Source organism: Pleurodeles waltl, chromosome 7 (genome assembly GCF_031143425.1).
Source record: "Pleurodeles waltl isolate 20211129_DDA chromosome 7, aPleWal1.hap1.20221129, whole genome shotgun sequence".
Taxonomy (NCBI): Eukaryota; Metazoa; Chordata; class Amphibia; order Caudata; family Salamandridae; genus Pleurodeles; species Pleurodeles waltl.
This window is the reverse complement of record NC_090446.1, coordinates 476,633,266-476,652,499: the sequence shown is the minus strand read 5'-3', so window position 1 is coordinate 476,652,499 and position 19,234 is coordinate 476,633,266. Positions and strand designations below refer to the sequence as shown.

Below are 19,234 nucleotides of genomic sequence, written 5' to 3'. Positions count from 1 at the left end.
ATACTTATGTAGGGGATGCCCCCCCTTTGTCTTTCCTTAATCTTGATAGTAAATTCCTCTCAGACCCATTAAATACAAATTGCAATGATAATGCTGTACCCAAAGTAGTTTTAAAGATAAGTGCCCCTGATGTCGATTTTTCTTATATCGAAGGGGCTCCTTAAGTAGACATGTTCTTGGTAGAACTTGTGTAGAAAGCAATGAATAAAAACCAGTTTACACTGATAGGATTGCCTACAACAACTTGTCATGGGCTGCAAGGAGATTTAGGAGAGACCAAGAAAAAATGCATCTACAAACATTAGATAAATAAATGTACCCTAATTTGATTTGGATTGATTCTAACAATTCTCTTCTCTTTTCGATAGGTGTAGCCTACCTGTGTCGCAGTGCAGCATTCTCACATAGGCACTGCTGTATTTCTGCCAGACAAGCCTGTCCAAGAGAGGTACGACACAACCCTCAAGGAAGAGCGGCTCCAAACTGCAATACCTTTGCAATTCACCAGAAATGGCAAACAGAAGTTCTGCATAACTGCATGCTACCTGGACTCCTCACAATTGCTACAGCTTTCAGTAGGTACAATAGGAGTTTTGAGGATGCTCTTTGAGTGTGTTGAGGGGTCTGGCAGCTGTTCCAGTTTTGGGGTTTGAACAGCAACTCTGGTGCTCTCTTGTCTGGTGTTCATGGCCGCTCACCCCTATGGAGACTGCACTTCGACTTTATAGTGCCCACAGTACAACTGTAGGGACTCCAGAGTGGTGTAGCCGGGTTGGGGCTTACTCTCCATGAGCAACTTGTAATATGGAACTGTCTGTGACATTAGTGCCCTCCTGTCTCCAAGATCTCTCTCTATCCCTTGTCTATTTCCTCAGCAAAGTAAGCTTTTCCTTGAACATTTAAGTCTTTCTTTTTTATCTCAGTAAGGTTTGCATATGCACCACAGATCTGTGTAGTCTTTCAACTACAAATTTCTTGCAGTCTTGATTTTTTTGCTTTCCCTGTTTAAGGTTTTAAAATAAGTATCACATGAGATAATTTACACTCTGTCTTTAATCCATTAAACATCTATGAAATCTGTGTGTGTATTACTTTATTTTGACTTCTTTTCAAATTACATTTTAGTTCAATTTAGCTGTTAATCTTGTTTTAGATCTTTCATTAATTTGTTGCTACAATAAATTGATCGTATAAGTGTAAAAGAACGGTTAGATGTTGTTAAAAGAAGTTTAGAAAATCTTAGAAAAGGGTAATTGCTGTTCTGTGCACTACATGCACGTTTTCATTGTCCTAATGTTTAACCGTTATTAGCTTATATTTGTAGGTCCATCGTTCTTAGTCCCTTCCCTTATACCCATTGTGAATAGCAGAGCAAAGATCTTGTTGTAATGTTTAAGTGATGTTACTCCACTAACCCAATATGTTCTGATTAGGCTGCTCCAAAGAAACCACATTGAAGCCTTCCTGGCAGATAACGCCACCATGCATCACAAAATTAGAATCTTGTGACAAGGTAAGTCTCACATTGATTTGTGTCTCTCACTATGCATGTTAACTTTCTGTTATACAACAGTAAATGTGCTCTCTTGCAGTAGGCTTCCTTCATTGAGATTAAAGGCAGTTAGGAGTTACGGCAAGCGCTTGCACACAACCTCTCTTTTTTGCAATGCTTTGGAGATGCACCCTCTTACTTGCTAGAGGCCTAATTTTCCCTCTGTAAATTAAGTGGGAGGTTCACATAAATAGATTGAATTGAATTGGAGTGGAGTCTGGTACATTGGATTGGAGTGGGGTTGCATTAGAATGGAGCAGGCTAGATTGGAGTGAGGTAGTGATAGAGTTGGGTGGATGGCTGTAGCATTGGAGTGGAGTGAGGTAGGATTGGAATGGGGTAGATTGGAATGGGGTAGATTGGAGTGGGGTAGATTGGAGTATGTTGGAGTGGGCTGGTATTGGAGTGCTGCAGGGTAGATTGGAGTGGGGGTAGTGTTGGAGTGGAGCAGGCTAGATGGGGTAGTAATGGAATGGAGTAGGGTAGATAGGGGTAGTAATGGAGTAGAGCAGGGTGGAGTGGGGTAGATTGAAGTGAAATTGGGTAGATTAGGATAGCTTGGAGTGAACTGGAGTAGATGGTAGTGGAGTTGGGGGAGATGGTAGTGGAGTTGGGGGAGATGGTAGTGGAGTTGGGGGAGATGGTAGTGGAGTTGGGGGAGATGGTAGTGGAGTTGGGGGAGATGGTAGTGGAGTTGGGGGAGATGGTGGGTAAGTGGAGGGGTGTAGAGTGCAGTAGCATGTCATACAGTGGAGGGGCATATATTGGAGTACAGTTGAGTGGTGGAGAGGCGTGAAGTATGGATGGTATGGTAACACACTGGCGTTACAGACAATACATTTTCAGTTGAAATGGCCATTACATTTGCACAGACATACAGTTTTACTACACACAATGTGTGGAAATGTCATCACCTAGTTATTGATGTATTTCGATCGTATTCAGATATTTGTTTCCTGCGCTGTCTGGTACACTTCGACCAAAAATGTGGGCTATTATTGCCTTACTCCAGGACGTGGGTAGATCCACATTAAATAATTATCGAAAGACATTTGTAATTAATGGTGACCGGAACACGATAGTCTGTTTAAATATATCCACCAGAACACCATCACTTCCTGGGGTTTTTCACGCTAAGCTATCATTTGTAACATTTATTACCTCAGATGACTCAATTGAGTTGCTTAGCCTTAGAGCACAAAAACCTTGCAAAATGATCTACCCAAAAGTCAACAGAAATAAGACATTCCAACTTTGGAACAACACTATAAGGAATATGTGGTTTACAACTTCCCACACCCATCTATTATCCCTTAAATTGGCAGCTGCTTCTAGGTCTTCCCAGGTAGATCTTGTAATTTCTTGTTTCTGCTGCTCCTTGGTTGCCTTATATGCATGTTTAGCTTGTCGTCTGACCTCATTTTGTGGGGAAGCTTTTAGGGCAGATTTAAGCTGCCTGCACACATATGAGCAAGCTGAGTTGAACCATTTGAATAATGGAGATCTCTCGCAGATTTCTGGGATGTAAGCATTTCTGACAGTGATAGTCATACCTTGCCAAAACTATCCAGGAGAGAAACAGAATTTGCTTCCAGCATCAAACATGGTATTATCACTTCTTTGTCTACAATCAAATCACTAGAGAATTGATTTGGGTCATTTTTATTCCACTTAATTCTAAAGCTTCTATTATTAGAATAATTCATGTCCAACACTTCAGCGGAATTACCCTTTGCTTTCACTTTGAGATTGATGGAGTGTGACGATGGATTATGATCACTTGGTCAATTTTACTAAGATTTCAGAATGCAAACTTAGAAGACAAAGGGCAGATGATACCAGGCTAAAACCTATGATGCTGCCCTGACTGTTTCCTATAAAGGTTGGAATGTGTAGTTTATCCTCCAGCACAAAGACACTGGCAAATATCAAGTTATTCTTGACAACTAACCCATTTAGCGCTTCACTGTAAGGGGTATGTTTAATATGTGTGATATCCTCACCCATTCATCAGAAAGGCCACAACAGGTTGACCACTAAATCCACATTTCGTGATGTTAATCTCCTGCCCAGATTATGCCAATGTCAGAATTACCTTTACCAAGAATGTCTGATAATATCATCCAGCCGATCAATTACATCAGTAGTATGATGACCCAAAATAGTATGATAGAAATTTATAAGTATTATGCCAGGCAAACCCAGGAGGCACCATTCTGAAAGCTTTAAGATGATTACACTTAGGTGTTTTTTTGTTATGTGATTGAACATAAATATAAATCATTTTTATATAATTACTTTCAGGTTGTCTTTTCCTGAGTGTGGTGGGGCATTCTTCTGTCATCCTAGAGGTCATAATTATTAGGTATCTGTTGTCAGTTTATTGAACATACAATTATTGTTGGACAATAACAAATGTTGGATAGCCCACGTTTCTTGTTACTAGGATGGCCCTTGTGAAGGTTGAGCCCCACAAGGTACAAGTTGGGGACCTGCATTACTCGGTCATTATTCCGGAAACTGCATGAGTGAGCCAACAGGCCCTTGCTCGCTATGCGGGAACTAAACGGCAGCCCCAGTGACAAGATGACTCAGCGAGTTAAGCACTCACTACTGACAACACCACCCTTCCGAGGTAGATAATGGTGGCATTAGACAATTGAACATGCCCAAGGAGGTGTATGCCATCTCAGGGTATCAGTTTATGGCACAAAAAAGCCTCCTCAGCCATTCCTCACCTTTTTATGTGACTGCATGAAAGGCAGGTAAACATTCCCCTGACGTCTTCAATCTCACCATAGCCTCACACATAGAAAGAAAGGGCAATTATATGAATCATGAAAATATAAGCCACAGCTTTTATTAATTAGCCAGATACACTTTGTTCTGTAACTATTTTTTTCCGTGGTCCATAATTGAATAATTTTTGGTTTACATTTACACAGGGTACATGTGATGGCGGGTATGTTTCTGCCCAGTGTTGCGGTATCTGGAAATGCTTGTGACAGCAGGGGATGGATGCATGAAGATCTTCCAGTTTGAAGCAGGAGCTGGCAGTCATGAGTGAATGTTTACCTTGGGCACAGGCAGGAAAATACCTTTGCTCCCTTGACCTGTTGTAACGTGAAGCCTGCTTGGGGTTTAGGATTAGAAGTGATGTGCTCAGCAGTGGGTCACAGGTTTATGTCAGTTGCAGTCATTCGGGGAAAGGGTGAAACAATACCAGTACAAAAAGCTGCTATGTGTTGGTTGAAGTTCCAGACTCCTGCTCTCAGTTGAAAGTGCACATCTTTTCAGTGGGTGGGTTCTCTGTGGATTTTCATTGTGCTCGCTGCAGGTTGGCTGCTCCCTGTGGCGTCATGGAGGTGGTTGTGTTTTCGCCAGCCGTGCAGTGGAAGTGTATTGATTGCATTTCTGAAATGCATTGTCTTCAGGTCCGAGGGTTATACTTCCAAATCTAGGTCAGCGCCTAAGCTTTTGTGAAAGAGCGGCATTTTGTGGGTCACCTGGTTGTGCAGAAGTGTACTGCAAATGTACCAGTCACTTATCTGAGTCACATTTCTGAGTATCGGGCCTGTTATGTGGCATGTTAGGCAGCAGATCCCAGCCGTTAATTCAGAGTCTGGGGGAGTAGGGGTTTAGCGTGGCAAGCAGCGAGGGGCAGGTGGTGGTGGGAGGGAGCAACAGCACAGACTGGTGCCGTTGTTACTGCCTAATATATGAGTTTAAATATACACAGAGGCCAAATAACTTTAGCACTCCTACTAGAGTACCCCAATATGCAGGGAGCATTACTTGCACAGGAGCTGTATTGCAAATGCATTACATTTGGAGTCCTAGAGGATCAGTTTTTCCCCTTTTGTTCTTGAGCCAGCCAGAGAATGTGAGAGATGCAGAGAGAATGAGACAGAAACAGGACAGAATGACAGAAGAGAGGAAAAAGTGGCAAGAGAGAAAGAAAGGACAAGAAGAAAGGAAGAAGCAGAGAAAGAGAAAGAGAGAACAAAAGGAAGAGGAAAAATTAGGATACAGTTAAGCAAAGTGATCAAAATAAAGGCAAGATGTGAGGGAAGAAAGAAGAAAATGAAAGAGGAAGACAAAAGAAAAAGTGAAAGGACTGAACGAAAGAAGGAAGGAATTACAAAATGAAGTAGAAAAATTGAGAGAAGGAAGACCATGACAGATAAAAAAAATAAAGCAAGAGAATGAGAGAAAAGAGGGAAAGGAAGGAAAGGGAAAAACTGTGAGAGGGTAAGAGAGTATAAGAACAAGCATTTTCAAAGCAAAGGGTCTCGCATTTGCTCGAGTTAGAGCTATTAGAGAAAAAAACGCACTGCAATCGCACTATGTAAAATGCATTGCAATCGCACTGCGTGGGCAATAAACAGATAAAGTAGTTCAGACACCATGCTGAAAAAACATCGAGCCTCGTATGTTTTTAGTAGTTTACCGGTGCTGTGTAGGTTGGCTAACCACCGGAAAAGGCATGAGGTTATGCATGCCTTTCACAAATGAAAGCAGGCGGATTTTAAAAGGCAAGCCCACAAACCAATGTAGGTGACTGACGTGACATGAGCGTGGTTGTTATCCCAAAGAGAGATTACAGAATGGGACGGAGCGCTTTGCGCTCGCCCATAAAAAAGGGGAAACCTGGAAAAAGGATATTAGTAGAGGAAAAGTAGGAAAAGAAAGGAAAACGTACAATAAGTGAATACAACAAGAGAAAGGAAAAGAAAGTAGATAAGACTAAAAGAAAGTAGGAAACGAATGAAACAAGAAGAGAAAAAAGAAAAAAAAACAAGAAATAGAGTTGGGTCAATGAAACGAAGTGGAGATGGAGAGAAATCAAGATAGATTGGAGGAAGGAAAAATAAATGGAGAAATGAGAGACTGGAGAGTGCAAAAGAAATAATGAAAGAAAAAAAATATTGAGAAAAAAGAGAACATGAAAAAGAAAGCATCAAAGAAAAAGTGACAGAATGAAAGGGGAAAAGAAAGAAAAAAAATACAGAAACCAAGAAGGAGAAAATGAAAGAAAAGGAGAAAAGTAGATAAAAAAAGAGAAAATTAGCAAGAGTAAAATAAAGACCAGAAAGAAATAAGAAAGAGAAAGAAACTGAAAAGAACGCACAACAAAGAAGTAGGGAAAGAAGAAAGTGGTCTTTTGAAGGAAAAAAAAGGAAGCAAGAAAGAAATAGGGAAAGCAAAAAAGAGTGGGTAAAAGAAATTGAAAAAGGAGATTCATTAAAGTAAGGAAAAAAGAGACGGGAAATAATTGAGAAAAAGAAATAAAGAAAGGACATTGCAGAAGAGGATAGGCTGCATTATCCTGCAGTGTCGCTTTGGAGCGCTCACAGAAACTGGCAGTGTTTTAAAAAGCTGACTTATAAGGTGGACCACTGTAGATTCTCAAGCCCAATGACAGGGTAGTATCATTTGCTACCTATTCAATGTCATTTCGTGATTGACCTGTTGAATAACCCATGCTATAGATATATGTAGAGACTGGAACATTAAAGTAGGCCCAGGCGAAATTTAAATTGTTAGTGGATTTTTGGAAATTTTGCAGTATGTGTGTTAAGGGAAATTCCCAAAAGTGTGCTATTATGCCACATCATGTAATTACGACAAAATGATAGAGGGGGGAACAAAGCAAGTAAGTAGAATGCAAGTAGCTGTTGTTCACTATTATTTTCAGCGTAAGATATATTTTCACATCATAACTTGACACAAGGACACATTTTGCATTTAGCACAAATGGACAGATTTGCATTTCTCATCATTTTCCTAAAATTTAGCACAATTAAACTAAAACAAAATATTCAAGTTTCCATACACCCTGCAGAAAGCCCTGTGGAAGCGCGAATGGTAGAAACAATGACAGAGCATAAGTAATAGATACATGGATGGATGGATGGATGGATGGGTGGAGGAGAGAGCTAGAGCAGTGTTAGAATGTGTGCCTTCAGCCTCGATTTGAAGTACATCACCAGGGGGGAATTAGGGCCAGATGTAGCAAAGGTTTTTCCCCATTCTGTGTCTATGGGAAAAAGTGTTTGTACATATGGCCCTAAGTGTGGCAAATTGTGACCGGGGTGGTGGTTTCAAAGGGGGTTTGGAGGGTGGGGTGGTGGATGGGGGGGCTGTTTCATAGAGAACCAGTGACTGCATCTGTTTTTGGGTGTGGTCAGGAGATGTTCATTTGCTGAGCCTAGATAGTAAGCCATGGTGTATTGCTCAATTTGTTTCTGCAGGTGTTTGAAGGCTTTACTTTTGCTACATTAGCAAGTAAGGAAGATAATCTTGTGACTCAATGGACTCCTGTCTCCCCTGCAGGAATGTGTGACTTTGCTCATGGATTCAGTCTTTCAGGAGCCTGAGGTTGGTAACATGAGCCCCGAATTTCTCTAATTCAGTGCCAAGATACCCTTGGGGTGAGTGGGTGCTTTACAAATATACGTTACGTTAGGAATATGATTCTGTTCTTGACTGGGCATGGTGATTCACTTTTGAGTAACTGTGTGAGAAATACGTGTAATTTGGGAAAAAATAACACAGTTATGCAAAATGGGCATCTGTAAATTTTTGATGTGAAGCTAGTTCACGTTAAAAAAAATAAAGAAAAACGCAAAAAAAGTGAGCGCCACAAAAAGCAGTGACTAGATTTCTAGTCATTCTCGTTAATCTTTCACTGTTAGATATGGGGTTTCTGGTTGGCTAGAGTATGCACATAAGCCAGGCAGAACCCACCACTCTAGTCAGGACAAAGGCGTTATTCACCCAATATAACCCCTGCTCTCACCCCCTTTGTAGCTTGGCATGAGCAGTCAGGCTTATCCTAAAGCCAATGTGTGAAGTGTTTGCACAACACACGTGACACAATAAATACACCATGAAGGAAACACTAAAAGTTATATAAAAATAAACTGTATTGCAAAAAACATCATTTGACCAAACATGATGTGTTTCAGCAATACCCAGCTCCACAAGCAGTTTTCAAAACATCACACAGGTTACTAATACTCTGCGACTGTAAGCAGTAGTCAGGTAAAATATAGCTAACTGATATTCTGCAACACTAGCAGTAGGCAGGTTGCCATTATCACCAAAAATGCACATCAGGAGAAAAAAAATCAGGTCATGAATGCCAAGACGTTATCAGGAATGCACATCCCATGACGCACAGGAATGCGGCATGTAATAAAGAGAGAGAGAGGGTCATCTGCCACCAGAAATGTATTGGCCCATCACCCCTGGGATCCTTTCACAGGTTAAATGGCAACCTGGGATACACGTGCCTGGTAACTCAGTAACAGGCATGGGAGGGGCTCCCAGGCACCTGCTTGCCTATTAGACACAATCTGGTACCTGTTACGACGGTTTGCAAAATACGGTAGGGATTACATTACTTAGTCTGGCGCTTCTTGTCGAAAATGCAGCACTGACTTACTCCAGCGGGGACGGGGCTTCCACCCAGGTCTTCATCTCATCCCGCTGGTCGTGTAGCTAATGCCCCAAACAAGTGTATGCCCTGAAGGGAGGTGGGTGGGGGGGTATGCACACGTTTCCTCCAACCGTGGGGAGACCTCTGAGTTCACTGCATAGGGTAAGTAATTAGGCCGCCGCCTTCATCAGCGCGGCCGCTTACTACCGTGGCTTTCTCTTGGACTGCCTCCTGCACTGACGGCGAGTCTGGGGCCCTCCTAGGACTCCTGGACCGCGGTTTCAGCCACCCACAGACCGGTCCTCTACTCTGGTGAATGGGCTCGGAGTCCTTATAATGGTGGTTCCCTGCTAAGGGTTTTTCAGACTGCTGGGCGTTTTCACTATCTGCTCAAGGTGGGAATGCGGCCACTGGGATGCCCTTCCGGTCTGTCCTGACTATAACCAAGCTGTGCAGGATTGCGTCCACATTGGCATGGGTCATTTTGATGGCATGCCATTCTTAAGACAATCCATCCTTACCGGATCAGCTCTCTTCCTTGCACATCACTGGACTCCTTCCTGGGAGGAGGGAGTTTGTGAGGTGGGGTGTTAAGGGAGGGGGGGGGGGTGCAGAAGAGGGGGACTCTGACAGGCACTCCTTGAATGGCACTCTGTAAACTCTGGGAGCAGTCCACCAGGCGCTCCTCTGCCAGGAAGCAGGTTATATCGCTCTCCATGTGCTAGAATCACCCAGGGAAAACAAAGACCGCACTCGACATGCACTGTGTCCCAAGAGTGCTTCAGTTCTGACCACAAGGTAGCTGGGTCAGAGCAGGGGCTTGGTAGCACTCTTCAGGATGAAGAAGGGAATCCTAGGGGTAGCGCACAGTGCTCTCCAGCATGCAGGAACACTGGTAGGGCTTACACAAGGCAGGCAGCAGTAGAAGAAGAGGTCAGCACCCTACAAGCAGGTAGGGGCAGTTCCTCCCGGCAGTCCATCCCTGCCTAGGGGAACCCCAGTCAGGGAGCAGCTGGCAGCAGGGCAACATACAGAAAAGCAATCCAGATGAGTCCTTTGAGCCACCCAGCAGACACCAGGCAGCAGGGCAACAAAAGAGCCATCCAGATGAGTCCTTTGTGAAGTCCAGCAGTCCCTCTGGTACGGTTCAGTCTCCGTTCCAAAAGTGCTCTACATTTGTAGGGGACACCCCCCTGTATTTGTACTCATTTTGCACAACTTCCACAAAGGGTGAGAGGGGTTTCCAACCAGCACTAACCGGTTCCAGGAATGTCCCCTCTCTCCTCCTGCAGTGGCTCCAGACATCAGTAGGGGGTAAATGAGCCTTTGTGTGAGGCCAGGGCACAGCCTTTACAGATGCAGGTGTGCCCAGCCTCTACCTCTCCCAGCCCAGGAAGACCATTCAGTGTATAGATGCACTCTTGTGACAAATCCACCCTCCCTGTGTGAAGCCTGTCTATGAAGTATGCACCAAGCCCAGCTGTCACTCTACCCCAGACATCGATTGGAGTCAAGCTGCAAAACACCAGATTCATAAGCTCAGAGAAATGCCTACTTTCTAAAAGTAAAAAAACACAAATGATTGATGTAATGCGGAACCAGTCAAACATTCACCCCCAGTCACAGATCTGTGTTTAATCCATCAGTTCTTTTGCTCACCATGCCACCCGAGTTTGAGCCTAGTGATATGCAAATCAGTCTTGACCCTGTTCTCTATGGGAACAGTCCAGCCCGAACTGCCAGGCCAGGTCCTCCCTGGACCGGAAACAAGCATCCTGGGACCGGATTCAGGGTATCGCCTTTCACCAGCTAGGCTAGCTGGATCCAGTGGCACAGTGAGACCGGGACCCACATCTGGGCATACCCGGTGCACTTAGGACGACAAAAGCACAAAACCACTAATGATGGGTGGAATGCGGAACCAAACAAACATTCACCCCCAGTCACAGATCTGGGTTTAAAATAATTGATGGATTAAACCTAGATCTCTGACTGGGATTGAATGTTTGATTGGTTTCGCATTCTGTCCATCATTTGTGTTTACTTTCTAAAAGTGGCATTTCTATAATGATAATAAAAAATCCACCTACACCTGGAAGCAGCATTTCTCACTAGCAATAGAACCATACCAAACATGCCTATGCCACCCCTCCTAGATTAGACAATACCAATTAAGCATATGTTAGGGCATTTCCAACCAATGCAATCCTGTGAGAGGAGCAGTGCTCATAGTTGTGAGAAACTACATGGGCTGTTTCACTACTAGGACATGTAGTACATAAAGACATACGTTCTACCTTTAACATTCACAGCACCCTGCCCATAGGGCTTGCGAGGGCCTAACTTAAAGGTGACTTATATGTAGTAAAATGGGAGTTCCAGGCCTGGCAAGTAAACTTCGATGGCAGGTCCCTGTAAACTACACTCGCAGGATCTGCGATGGCAGACCTCAAACAGGTTTGAAAGGCTACATCTGTAGGTGGCGCAAACTGCGCTGCAGGCCCAGTAGTAGCATTTTATTTTTTTTATACATGCTGTGGGTATAGGGATGCCACTGTACAAGGGATTTACAGGTAAATTAAATGTGACAAATAGGTGTAAGCCAATCATACCAAGTTGAGAATGGAGAGCACATGCACTTTAGCACTGTTCGTCAGTGGCAAGGTGCCCAGAGACCGAACGTCAACAAAAGGGTCAGAAACAAAATTAGGAGGAGGAATGCAAAAAGTTTGGGGATGACCGTGTAAAAAGGGCCAGGTCCAACATGCTCTTGCTCTACTGTTTTCACTTAACCCATACATAACTATGCAACATGACGTAAAGGTTTAGTTTCGGGAATTTTGTCTAACAAGCATAACACGCTCAATTTCGCCTGGATCTACTTTTGAGATGTGCTGGTACAGGGTTACTTTTTCAGTACAAAAATCAAACTCTTTGAAATGCTTAAACCCTTTGTAGCCCATTCATTTGGTATGATATAGGCTGTGTTACAGTACTCCAGTTTTGGGTCAATCAAGGCACCTGCAATCATGGGGTGAAATTTACTGGTTATGAGTAGGAGAGCTTCTGGAGTCTGATTGGTGGAATGTTGTTTTAGATAGTTCCCACTTGCAAATTCATGCTGAGATCAGCATCCCAAATCCTTCCAAAATTCTGCGCTTTCATTTTAATAAAAACGATTTTCAAAAAATGTGGAATATGTGAATAAAAGTCAGTGTTTTTGAGGAGGTGTGCTGGACCTAGCCCCGGAATTTCGGCTTGAAGCCATTTAGTTCTAGGCAAGTTATAGGCTTTGCCAGTGTGGCAACCACTTTTTTTTTTTAATTTCAAATTAGTTGTGGCAAAATACTTTAATGTTGATCTCTGTGTTACCTGCAGACGTCTGTAAATGGAGGTGATGGGAATGGAGCAGGTTTTTTACAGGTGATATTTAAATGTTGAAAGGGAGGAGAGAGATAGCTGGGGGGCCTATACTACTCTGCATTGGCGTTGTGTGTAGCAGAAGATGAACTGGTCAGTTGCACTGTTTCAGAAGGATGTGAACAATCTGGAATCCTTGTTAGAGGTGTTGACCACCATTAAGTGCCTGTGATGCATTGAAATGTGGTCTACTTTGTCAATTGCCTCTGCTAGGTGAAGTAATATCAGCATGCTTAGCGAATCATCACCCACAATTTCGATCAGATCAACCCCCAGGTTGACCAGGGCTGTTTAATTTCTGTGCATGTTTTGACGTCAAACCTCATTGGTGTTTGTCAAGACTACTGGTTGGATTGCTATGTGACTTATTTCAAGATTTGTCTAGACCTGTAAATGCTTTCAAAGAGGCAAAAGGCTTTTAGATGTGAGTGTTCTCCCATTTAAGAGAGTGATGAAATATGTTTAAGGCTGTAAGGAACCTTGCTATCAGTGAGGCTGCTGTTGTAAATGTAATTACCTGGTAGATAAGAGACTGCATGGGATTAGAGTATTACAGAGTGTGTTCATCGCTTGAGTGGTGTTAAAGAAAATGCCCCTCCAAGTTGCTTTAGTAATTGTTTCACTGATGGTCCCTTGGGACAAAACGTGGCTTGAATGATAGAGAAAGTCCTTCCGAGTTGCATCAGGGCTTAAGTGTTACAGAAGAGATCCCTTCATTTTTTAAATCGTTCCCCCCCCCCCCCCCCCCACCCTGAAATACCAGTATATGAAATACCAGTATACTGAGACGACTTTGACATAGCTATACTTGGCACATTTTAAAAAGTCATGTTTAACCAGAAGGGGAAGCTCACCTGGATTGAGGCAACACCAGACAAAGGAGTTTCTGCCAGATGATGGAGACAGCGCCAGACCAGATAAACTCTGCAAGACTAACTAGACTGTGCCAGGTCAGTAACTTTGCTGCACAACAGACAAGAAATGCGGCAGACCAGGGAAACATTTTAAAAAAACAAAAAAAAAACTGTGCCATAAGAAGTCAGCCAGGTTGATTAAGTCATAGAAAGAGCACACACCAGATTAAAGATGCTGCGAAATAGAGCTTTTAGTTTTTCGATTGAGGCAATAACTGCCGGCATTAATTGTGCACCTATTTTATGCTGATTGTGTAAAAGTGAAGGTGCAGACAAGTTTTGTGTTTCATGTCACTTATCAATAAAAGTGACTGAAATTCTCTCCTCTTGTCTCCTACAGCCCTGATCTTCAGCTACCCACAAGCCTGTTTATTTTAGCCAACACCCACCCGCCCCCAGTCACTCACTGCATGCAGCTCTCCCTGTCTATTGTTTTTTTCTGGTTGACCAGCAGCTGTGACTAACAATGCCCCTTCAGTAAACAGCTTTTTCTCCCCCTCGCCCTCTTCTCTTTAGAGGAGGTCAGAGACGCCCCTGCCTCCTTCCTCTTTCTAAGCCAGGTTCTCAGGCGGCTGCGTACAATGCTGGGAGGGAGCCAGCAGCAGAGACAGATGGCAAAGTCATACAAATTCTGATTTCCCTTCCTTCCACTTGCTTTTTAATCAGATGATAACAAAAAATAAGACTTTCTGAATGATGCGTGTGACGTTAATGCACCTACGGGTACCAGTCCCTCTCATTCTGTCTTTCCCTCTCCCTCCTCGCCCTCTTCCTTCTTTTTCTCTTTCTTTTCTCTCTCTTCCTTCTCTCTCCCCCTCTCACTTCCTTCTCTCTCCTCCTCACTTCCGTACTCGCTTCCGCTCTCCAGCTGTCGCTCTCGCCCTTCCGCTCTCCAGCTGTCGCTCTCGCCCTTCCGCTCTCCAGCTGTCGCTCTCGCCCTTCCGCTCTCCAGCTGTCGCTCTCGCCCTTCCGCTCTCCAGCTGTCGCTCTCGCCCTTCCGCTCTCCAGCTGTCGCTCTCGCCCTTTCGCTCTCGCGCTCTTCCTTCCTTCCGCTCTCGCGCTTTCGCTCTCCAGCTATCGCTCTCGCGCTCTTCCTTCCTTCCGCTCTCGCGCTTTCGCTCTCCAGCTATCGCTCTCGCGCTCTTCCTTCCTTCCGCTCTCGCGCTTTCGCTCTTCCTTCCTTCCGCTCTCGCGCTTTCGCTCTTCCTTCCTTCCGCTCTCGCGCTTTCGCTCTTCCTTCCTTCCGCTCTCGCGCTTTCGCTCTTCCTTCCTTCCGCTCTCGCGCTTTCGCTCTTCCTTCCTTCCGCTCTCGCGCTTTCGCTCTTCCTTCCTTCCGCTCTCGCTCTCTCTTCCTTCCTTCCGCTCTCGCTCGCTCTCTCTTCCTTCCTTCCGCTCTCGCTCGCTCTCTCTTCCTTCCTTCCGCTCTCGCTCGCTCTCTCTTCCTTCCTTCCGCTCTCGCTCGCTCTCTCTTCCTTCCTTCCGCTCTCGCTCGCTCTCTCTTCCTTCCTTCCGCTCTCGCTCGCTCTCTCTTCCTTCCTTCCGCTCTCGCTCGCTCTCTCTTCCTTCCTTCCGCTCTCGCTCGCTCTCTCTTCCTTCCTTCCGCTCTCGCTCGCTCTCTCTTCCTTCCTTCCGCTCTCGCTCGCTCTCTCTTCCTTCCTTCCGCTCTCGCTCGCTCTCTCTTCCTTCCTTCCGCTCTCGCTCGCTCTCTCTTCCTTCCTTCCGCTCTCGCTCGCTCTCTCTTCCTTCCTTCCGCGCTCGCTCGCTCTCTCTTCCTTCCTTCCGCGCTCGCTCTCTTCCTTCCTTCCGCGCTCGCTCTCTCTCTCTCTTCCTTCCTTCCGCGCTCGCTCGCTCTCTCTTCCTTCCTTCCGCGCTCGCTCTCTTTCTCTTCCTTCCGCTCTCGCTCGCTCGCTCTCTCTTCCTTCCTTCCGCTCTCGCTCGCGCTCTCTCTCTTCCTTCTCGCTCGTTCGGTCCTTCTCTCTCTCTCTCTCTTCCTCACCCTCTCATGCCACAGGGAGAGGTCGCAGGTGAAGTGTGGGGAAAGAAAATGGGGTGCTCCTTAGAACAAGTCTGAGTTGATAGCACATGATGGGTGCCCTCGGGCAAATGTGACAAGAAAAGAACAATATTTACAAGCCTGTTTGAGGTAGCTAGAGCAGTGATCCCAATGCTTCATTCCTCAGTCTGTAGACAGCACTGGGAGATTCACTGAACTTGACTGCAAACAGTAACGCCAGCAGGAACCAGAGGAAAAAATTGTCCTACAAAACATGAGCTAAGCAGCCAGACCAATAGGATACAGTACTTAAGCTGTGCGCTGTGGGAGGAAACAAAAAAGGAGGGACAAAGAGAAGGGATTGACCACTAGAAAGCAAGGATTTTTAAAGGCCCCCGTAACAAACAAATGAAAATCGGTGGGCGGGCTGTAATCCCACAAAGTATATATCAAAGTGTATACAACAGATCTTCGAAGCTCGAACTGAAAAAGGACCATGTAAGGTTAACTTATTTCAGAAAATGTTTTCCATAGTACGTCTAGCAATGTGCTGCTTGTCTTTCCTAATGAAATCATGCTGGGAGAGTGCACATTTGCTTTGTTTTGGACCAGTTGCATTCAGCCAGGCTGGTGAGAGAGGCCACAGTTTTATCAAGTACAATTCTGTACTGGATACACAAAGGGCCAAAAGAATTTCAGTGGTATATAATAATTGCAGTTGATGTATAAAATGTATCATGTGGTTGTTAATACTGTAACAATCAATAAAAAAAACTCACTAACTACTGCTAATTTAAAAAGGAACAATTTGAGTAATCATCCCAATAAAACCATGTTCAAACAAACAGAAGATGATAATAAAATCAATTCATTTAAAAATCAGTCCCTGTGAAACCCACATTAAAAAGTAAACTTATTAATACTGTCAGTTGGCCAGATTGAGTTGTTATGGGCCTTACAAAGTTCAGTGATTTGTTTAGAGTTAATATAGGATCAAGGTCGTATATTTTATTAAACCACTGATTAGAGTACCATCTGTGCTTTTAAAACGTGCTGCAGTTGCCATTCCACAGATAAGTAGCTTTTGCTTGATATAAAGCTGAGCCTCAGCATTTCTTTCATTCATTGATAAAAATGTGGCATCATCACATAACCTGGGCAAAATATTTAGTCTTGTAGGTGCAAAATCTACATTTGCATTTGGCCTATTATACCTCATTTTCTGTGGATTTTCTCCCAAACCAAATGGGTAAAAATGCAAGAGAAGCTGTTTAATCTCAGGCCGCATGAAATACAAAGTTCGTAATATGATTGGGATTTACATTTTTCATTGGTGTTTGACCAGTTGACTGTGATATCTGCCTTAAAAGGTTTAAAGGTCTTTTGCAGTGGATTTTAGATGAAGATATTTCCACAGTATATATTTGTTTTAAATTGTTAAATTGTGATTCCATGCTTGCTCCATATCGAAATACTGGGGTGTTAGGTCTGTAACTCGATGCCACTGTGTTTTCATAGTAATTTAACAGTTAAAATTCTAGTTGTGAATGTCCCAAATGGAATTGTCATCAGCGGTTTTTACTTTAAACCAATATCTTAATACTACTGCATTCTGAGACCGAGACTGGCCATTGAGTTTAAAATCCATTTGGATTTGCACAAATGTTGTTGACTGTGGTTGTTAAAAAAACAGATTTTAATAGCTTAGTTTGTCCCTGGTTTAGTCAGCTGCCAAGGGCTTCTGTCAATGCCTTTAAGTCATTATTAAATGCTTGCAGGAATGTTACTCTTGTTCCATTAAAGAGTACACTGCAGGATGGACCATTGAGATGTTTGAATAGTTTTATGAAGGCAAACTGAAACATTGCAGCTTTGTTTTCCAAATGATGGTGGTGAAATGTTGATGTTACTTGCAAATCTGCTCCAACTAATTGTTTGAATGTGTAGTATCAATGGGTTTACCATCTAAAGATCAATTCCCTTTAATACGTTTTGTGGCCTTTAAAAAAAAAAAAAGGCACCTTTGCTTTTTTTCATAGTTAACATCCTGTTTATTTTGCTGTAAATATGAATACAGCTTATTTAGAGTGTGTTGTAGTCGGATGCTGGTGTAATCTAGAAGTACTGTATCATAAGTGAATTAAGGGACAGGTCGGAAACAACTTCTTAGTTTTGGGGCGGGCTCTTGCTATTTAGAGCTGATTCTGTATCTGCCACATAAGGATTGAATACAAGGATTGGGAAGCAATATTGTCAGTGGTCCAATAGTTTGCCTTGAATCCAGTTTGAAACAATGTCAGTGAATTTTGTTAAGATTTGCTGGCTGGCTAAACAGTGGAATTGCTTCTTGAGATTATTAGGCATCTGCTGGGAAATGTACAGCAGTGCATTTATAATCCTTTGGTCCCCACATATTTTGATCATCTGGACCATTTCTTGATTGATTTTGTTGGACAATTTAGACATCAGCCCAATATATTTTCCAGTTGTACTCAGGCCAGGTTAGCATTTGCCAACGTTACTGTACAGTGCTTAGCCCCTTTCTCCGTTTGGGGGTAAACGGGTAACATTAGTCACACTGTTTACCAGGCCATGGTGCTTCTAATGTCTAGTGTTCTGTGTTATTTACTTTGAATGTTGATTCATAATAGTATTGAGTGAGCAGGTGAGACAATTTGAACTGCTGGCCCCTAGCTTTTAGTAGCCCACCCTTATTTTGTTCTTTCAGTTTACATGAAACTAAACAAAGTTATTAAGGGTTTGTTGCTGAGGAAAAATATGTTTCTTTCCATATAGATCTTTGCAGCATAAGTAACTCAAATGTACCTTTCTGTTCAACATTGCATCTCTTTCTGTGCGGTACTTCAGTAAGATGTAGCGGGAGTAATTTCCTCAGGCAGAATGAACCTCTCCTGAAAAAACATAAAGGTGTCTGCAACATTGTGTGTTCTGACATCATGACTTGCATCCTAGATTTTTAGTTCCCAATGATTATTCTATCCACGAAAGTGTCAAATTTAATTCTATTGAGATATTTAGGTTATAGTCCATTGTGGCAAACTTTAATTGTGATTTTGTTTGGATCAGGATGCAGCTGAGACCATTTCTCCAAGAACAGATTATATTCGTATTTTGAGAAAATATTTTCTAATGACAGTGGCTGTAGACGTGTTGGGTAGTAAATCTTAAAGGTTTTTTGTGTCCATTTCCACCACATAGTCTTGTCTTCTATCCAGAGGTTGGTGGAAGTTTGCAGTCCCAGGCTGAAGCGAAGTCTTATTTTCTTCAGTTTGAATGTGAACACCCAAATGCTGCAAGAATGCTTCAACTTTGAAATTTGGAAATACGTAGTAGGATTTAGAGAGTACGTAATTTATTTGTACACAGTATTTTAACAAGCATGTTGTGTGTTGATGGTTTTCCAGTCATGATTTGATGGTTTTCCAGTCATGATTGGCATGTTACATCATACTACTGTTAAAACGGATGAAAATGTCAATAGTTCTCCAGATTTGGATCCTTTAAAGTTTCAACTTCTATAGGAATATTTCCTTGTGTCAAGTGAGGATTTGTATCTTCCTGTCCTGCAGTGATCACTCCCTCTAGCAGATCCCAAGTTTGTTGTTTTTTATTTTTTTAATAAACTTTTTTTTTAAATGTTGGAAACAGTGTACACACATCATGCTCCAACATTAGCAACAGTAAGGTTACATAGCGAATCTCACATTGCGTTACCGGTCCACCAGCACTAATCTTAACATTACAATAATACTCTATGGTGGGTCCACCATTTCCCCCATTTTTGTCATGTTTTTCTGGGCACCAGCAAGCAGCATAGATCGGCTTTCTTGGTGTGTGCACCAATCCAGCCCTGCCCTCCATCCCACCAATGATGGACTTCTGGGTTGCTA

The 19,234-nt window shown here is 43.2% G+C and overlaps 1 protein-coding gene across 6 annotated transcripts in view; it reads left to right on the top strand.

Annotated features, from left to right (window-relative positions):
* Nucleotides 1-19,234, top strand: part of TAOK2 (TAO kinase 2) — an 873,025-nt gene that overhangs the window by 30,487 nt on the left and 823,304 nt on the right. For all 6 annotated transcript variants that reach the window (XM_069244102.1, XM_069244098.1, XM_069244095.1 and 3 more), the window contains exons 2-3: nucleotides 369-575; nucleotides 1,434-1,513. The gene's annotated coding sequence lies outside the window, so the exon portion shown is untranslated. The remainder of the gene's footprint in view (nucleotides 1-368; nucleotides 576-1,433; nucleotides 1,514-19,234) is intronic.